Source organism: Lotus japonicus, chromosome 3, assembly GCF_012489685.1.
Source record: "Lotus japonicus ecotype B-129 chromosome 3, LjGifu_v1.2".
In the NCBI taxonomy this organism is placed as follows: domain Eukaryota; kingdom Viridiplantae; phylum Streptophyta; class Magnoliopsida; order Fabales; family Fabaceae; genus Lotus; species Lotus japonicus.
In genome coordinates, this window is record NC_080043.1 from 43,721,463 (window position 1) to 43,728,195 (window position 6,733).

Sequence of the window (6,733 nt, forward strand, 5' to 3'; positions counted from 1 at the left end):
TTAAAATATGAATCAATTCTTTTACTTTTAATCATTTTTTCATAAGATAATTTTATCACCTACATACAAAAAGATAAAAATCATGTACATCAAAAAAATAAATAAAATGCTATTCAGACATCATCACAGCAGACCCAAAGCTTCTAATAATAAAAATCAAACATTGACATGCTCTTGAGACTATTACTCAACCAAACATCAATAAAATCTAGTATAAAAAATGTAGTATATAAGAATAGAGAAAATTTCAGAATAAATAAGTATCTAACCTTCTTGTGAGACCTTTTGATACACTTCTTTAACTTCAACCAAGAAAATGGGGTTAAAAAAAGCTTTGAGTTTGAGAGCTGCACACAAAGAATAATGTTAGAGCAAGAAAAAGATTAAAAGAAAATGAAGATAAAAAGGTTGAGTTAGAGTGATAGAGTTAGAAACCTGAAGTTTTGCACAGGTGAAAGTTTGGAAGCAAAGTTGGAAACCCACTAAATCTTGAGGGAAGAGAAGAGGTACCGTGAGAAAGAAATGAAAGCTTCTGGAGGAAGCTCAAAATTTGGGCAAAAGTAACTTTATCATTATTATACTATATAGATATGAGCAGATTGGTTTGACACTATGAATTGTGATGTGAGAAGCTTCAATTTTTGACTTACATGTTTGGCCCCACTCTTTTTTTACACACATAATATTATATATTAAATCTTACTACTAGTACTCAAATTTTTTTTGGAGACTTAGGGGGAGCTGAGGCTCCTCCCAGTCACTACAATACTCCGCCACTGCTTCTGAGGCTCGTGCTCGAGGGCCAAATGAAGGTTATGGGTATTTGGTGAAGCATTAAGGCATTACACATCGGGTTCCACATTGGGGTAGTTGTTGGACTTGAATGTCAAGGTAGGAGGGGCCACGGTGGTTCACCTTCGTATGCACCGTGGGGACTGGTAGCTCCACCATAACGTGGATTGGCACAGAGCGCATTTGTGACTCTAGCTGGGTTCTCATTTTATGGACTCCTCCAAGAGTTGTGTTCTTATTTTTCCAAAAAACAATTGGGCCGCAAGGGCCTTTTTTTTGGTTTGGGGTTTAACCAGCCTGGGCAAAAAAAATTGGTTCTCAACATCTCTTTCTCTCTCTCGTCGTTCTCTTTCTGTCACGCTGACTCTCTCGTTCTCTTTTTCAAACCCAGGGTAGTGGCGCTGCTGCACCGTCACCACCATCCACCGCTGTTGACACTCTTCGTATTCTCACAAGCGGATATGGAGGAGTTTTGGGGATAGAGCGAAGAAGGATGAAGAAAGTGACAACGGAAATGAAGAACACGCCATTGATGGCTTCGCCAAAGACACTGCTTCAGTACAAAAACGTGAGTTTCATTCCTTCCTTCATTCTTTGATTTTGTTGATGACCCTAATTTTGATTTTTGATTAAATGGAAATGACCCTTATTGTGATTTTTTATTATGTGTAACATGATTAGTACTATTCTTATTTTTGGCAATCCCTCCCCCCCCCCCCCCCCCCCCTTCTTCCATTTTGAGGGGCACGGTGTTTGATTTGTTGATCCATGTTCTGTTTCTTTCAGGGCATTGCTGCATTGGGATCACCTCTCTATTGATGTCATAGCTAAGGCTAAGCAAGTTTAACAAAGGCAAGAGAAGCTGAAGAATATTCCACAGGTTAGTTAGCTGGCCATTATTGATTTCTACTCATTTAATTATCTGTTCTTAGCTAGAAGATATATTTCTATTTAATAGCTCCACTGGATGATGCTTGTTTAGTTTACCATTAATTTTATATGTTCCTTTGAATGCATTAAGTGTTGTGCTTTTGGTTGTGCAGTTGAATGAAACTTCTACCACAGACTCTCAAGGAATCACTCCTTTGGGTTCAAAGAATGAGTCATTTGTACCCTCTCTTCGTGTTGAAAAGCCAGAAGTCTTGAAATCCAAAGGAGCAAAGTAAATTCAGAGTAAATTTGGAGAAGCTCAAGCAAAATAGCAGAAAGCCAAACAAACGCATTTGGCAAAGGTGAAGGTTGCTCCTAATATAAATCCAAATTTAATAGAAATGACAGAGAGGGTTGTGATTAAAGAAAAACTCAAGGATCCAATTCCAGAAATTGAGTGGTGGTAAGTTGCTGCCTACTTAGACTACTAGTTTCTATTTGCCTACAGAAACTCCTGATCATGAAAGTGTCAAAATTTTACTTGTTGCATGGTAAAGTACTTAGTGAACTTTCAAGAAGTTACTGTTTGAGGTTATAAAAACCTGATTATGGAAGTGTCGAAAGATATTGACCGTACTTAAAAGAAATTTTAGTGTAAGTTCACCTTTCTGCTTTTATCCCCTTTCAGAAATTGGCATTTTGCATATCCGAATATTCGAGTATCCGATTACGGTTTATAAATTAGAGTTAGGCTTAACTTGCCCGATCTCCACAAAAATCATAGCTCCGCCACTGGCAGAGAGGTCAATGATGACCATGATGAGGTGAGAGTGTAGCTTTACTATTCCCACATACAGCTCCATTGCAGGGATGAAGTGGGGAGGAACAAAGAGTTTCTCAATGGTATGGATGAAGTACTAAAGCTCTGTCATCAAGCTTCTCTAATGCATAAGGGCTAAATGAAGGTGTTGTAGTTTTGCATTTAACATGGAATGAAGTTAGAGATTAGTGACTTGCAAAATGCCGTGGAGAAAGACTTTAGCCACTTTGTAGGCGTTCAATTAACATGGTTTAAAACTTTTGTAAGCATTTTCATTCTAGATATCATTATAAATTTTGGTTATACCAACACAATCCACAACCATGAAATCATTAGCATACACACTACCTGAGATTAAACACTTAATGTTAGGATAAAAATAGGGAGAAAAATGTTGCTACAAACTGCTATTTCTTATTTAGCTATCAATTCCAAAACAATAACACCTCACGTAGTTGTCAGTGACATTTAGAAAAGCAAAGTGAAAACTAAACTTGGCCGGCAGACCAACCAATAAAAGCATCTTCATGCATGGTTGCTAGTTAGGTTGCTTAAATGCTATTTGATGGGCCCAGACTGCCATATAGGATTTAAGCAACTCTTAAGCAACCCATGCAAATTTCACTCCAATCACGGTTGCTTATTTTCCTTTTAATCGGGCTCTACTGCACATCATATATTTATATTTTTTATTTCCACATAAACATGATTTAATTTTAAATGTATATAGTATAATATTTCAAATGTATTATCTTATTTTTCAATTTATATGATTTTAAATAATGCTCAAATTATAAAAGTATAACAAATTCAACTTATTTCAATTTTCTAATATTATTTTTTAATTTGGGCCAAGTCCATTTAACCATACACAAAAAAAAAATCCATTCTGCCTATTTTTTTCCCCAACCCTATTTATCCAACTAAAACGATCCCCAAATTTAACCTAGAACAACACCCTACCACTCATCCTCACCAATCTATTCAATCGTTTCTCTCTCTCTCTCTCTCATCACCCACTCGTTCACACGCTCCTCTGTTCTCTTAACTCCATTCACTCTCCTCCATCAACCTCAACCTTCCTTCGTCTTCGTTTCACCCAGATCAGTGGTTCGGAATACAGATAAGAACATGGAGTGGAGGTTCCCAACCCAGAGGTAGTAAAATCAGAGGTACAGTGGTCCAAATCGGTGACATGCACAACTTCAATGGTCCAAATCGATGACATGCACAACTTCAATGGTCCAAAATCAAAGGTTCCGGATCGGAGCTTTCCACTTCCATCAGAGGTTTCAGGACCAAATCAGTGATATGCACATCAAGACCGATCGGAGGTTCCATATTTGTAATAAAAAAATTGTTTCTGTCTCACACCAAAAAGAATTGATTCAAGTCTGGAATTTGTTTCTAATTCAAGTTTGATTTTGTTTCTGTTTATTTGCCTATCATGCCCAATGTTTCCCTCTTTTTTTTTAAAAGCAATCAATCTTGAAATGAAAGAGAAAATATGTTTTTTTTATAAAAAATGAAGAAGAAAGAAAGTTAAGCAATGTTGCTTATTTCCTTAACTTTGAAGGATAAGCAACGCCATGTCATTCCTCTCCAACCATATCAAAAAATAAGCAGCGTATTTTAATTTCATAATGTCGATAGGCCACAGCATTATATTCATGTTGACAGTATTAAACTACTCCCTCCATGACCCATTTCAAACAATAACACTTAGATCCCCTGCCTGAGCATTAAGATTGCAGAAAAAATTGAAGATATCGTCACAAACAGCAGATGAATACACCAACCTAAATGAATATTATACATTTGAGTGTAAAATGTCGAAATTAATATATGAAATATTGCCAGAGACAAAATTCCCAAGAGAAATTAAGAATGAACAAATAATACATGTTACTAGATACTTTAAAGATAAGGGATCCAAATGTACTAAATAGTATTCGAGAAAAATAACCATGACATAGAAAAACTGGTTACTGAAGTTAACATGAATATTTTGTAGATATGAAAGTGATTTGTATTGAAAGGATCCAAATCCAGTCAACATTGCCAACACCAGTACAGGACTACATTTCAAGTCACCTTTCATCACAAAATCAACAAATTAGAATTTTATTTTCAAAATAAGAAAATGTTTCAAGGATTAATTTCAATTCTGGGTACGAAAGTTACAACAAATTAAAGCTGATTTGAGTTAGGAAAAAATAATATTTAGGGCAGCTTCCTGAACTTAAACATGAGGGAAAAACATGTAAAAACCCTAAAGACTGCCCCAAATAAAACAGTCAGATATTGGCCGGGTGAAATGGAGATCTCAAACATCATAGAAAGAGTTCCCATTGGAACGGCCGAAAAGAACACAACACTTTAACGAAGACTGTAAATTAAATAAATAGACTTGCAGAGAAGATTAAGATGTGCGCGAATCGCTTTCATGCTTCGTCAAATTGAGAGAGCAAAATGAAAGGGATTGCGAATTTGCTCTATGCCCGCAACGGAACTCGGACGACATAGCTTTGCGGCTACGTCCGGTTCTCTCAAGGCACTTGACAACCCTAGTAGCGACTTCACAGGTATATATAGAGAAATTGAGGAGAGTCAAATGTCTGTTTTACCCTTGAGTGGAGGGCTTTTTGGTAAATAGAATGTGATTTCTGCTTTGTTTAGATATTTTTTGGTCAATTCACTTTATAAATATTTTGTTTGTGGGTTAACAACTGGGATGAAATACTGTTTTAATTTTTTTAATTTTATATTTTTTTAAGGAATATTTTATATTTAACATTAGATATCTATATGAATATCATTAATATCAATCATCAATATATATTAGAAAAGAAGAACTCTCATCAGGCTGATTTAGTAACGTGTCATTCTCACGTTAATTCTTAGTGACGTGTCATTCTCATAAAAAAAAATTCACGTGTCATTCTCACGTTAATTCTCATAAAAAAATACATTTTTAAATTTTAGATTTGATTAGTATTTAGGTTGTTTATTTCTTGATTTTATCTTAATTTATTTTTGATTTATTTTTAGATTATTAATTCATTTTAACGATGAACATGATTTTGTATCAAAATAAACTTCTCATCTCTTTCATTATAGTAATTTCAGATAAAATCTTTTTTTAGATATAGATAATAGATGAACATGATTTTGTATCAAAATAAACTTCTCATCTCTTTAATTATAGTAATTTCAGATAAAGTCTTTTTTTTAGATATAGATAATAGATGAACCAACATGATTTTGTATTAAAATAAACTTCTCATCTCTTTAATTATAGTAATTTCAGATAAAATATTTTAAATTGACCATGAATTTTTAAATTTTTTTATTATGATGCTATAAATTGTATACATATAATTTAATTATAGTAATTTAAGACAAATATTTTATATATTGACCACGATATCAATTTTTTTATAAGAGTGTTATAAATTGTGTCAAGAATAAAAGTGTGCAATACACAGTGTGAGGAAAAAAAAAAAAGGTCATACCAAAAGAAGGAGAAGAAAGTTAGGTGTTTATCTTCTATTGAGTAAATTTTTTCAACAGATGACCATGTTCCTTATATACCTTCATCTTAACAATTGACATTTCTTTTCTTCTTTTTTCTAATGCACAATGTTGTATATCTTTTTTTTTCATCAATCTTCTTAAAAAATGTCTTTGGTTCAAAGGTTTGTTATTTCTGATCTTATACCACATGCAACGATACAGTTAGAGTTGTTTTGTTTTATTCACTAACAGTGTTTTTTACTTTTTTTTCTTTTGCAATTATATAATATGACTATTTAAATTTTTTTTATTGTATATCCAGATTCACTTTTTTTTTTGGAAGAAACACAAGAATTTTAATTTTCATCAATTAAAATTAGTTTTTGCAGAAAACAATGATGAATACCGTAGGATAAGAAAATTGTAACCAATGATAGGTATTCGTTTTTTGGGTGTTTTAAACCAAACACCCAACAACTTGAAGAAAAAAACGGTACATGAATGACCTCAATCATGCATGATTTTTCAAATTGAAAAATAGTTTACTTTAATTAAATGTCTAATTCATAATTTTATATTCTCCCATTTATATTTTTAAAGTTTAAGTAAGATATAGGAGTAATATTTTTCCTACAAATAATTTGAATGATTAAAAATGACAAATATTTCCTACCAAAAAATTGATCACATTTAATAGGTAATTGGAAAATAACCTAAAGTTTTAATAGAACCTGA

At 33.2% G+C, this 6,733-nt stretch overlaps 1 long non-coding RNA gene across 1 annotated transcript; it reads left to right on the forward strand.

The window, feature by feature from the left end:
• The first annotated feature begins 1,141 nt into the window (after positions 1 to 1,141).
• On the forward strand, positions 1,142 to 2,432 carry LOC130742915 (uncharacterized). Its single transcript, XR_009021301.1, has 3 exons — positions 1,142 to 1,360; positions 1,579 to 1,672; positions 1,836 to 2,432. It is a non-coding gene; the product is annotated as an uncharacterized LOC130742915 (long non-coding RNA).
• The last annotated feature ends 4,301 nt before the right edge of the window (positions 2,433 to 6,733 follow it).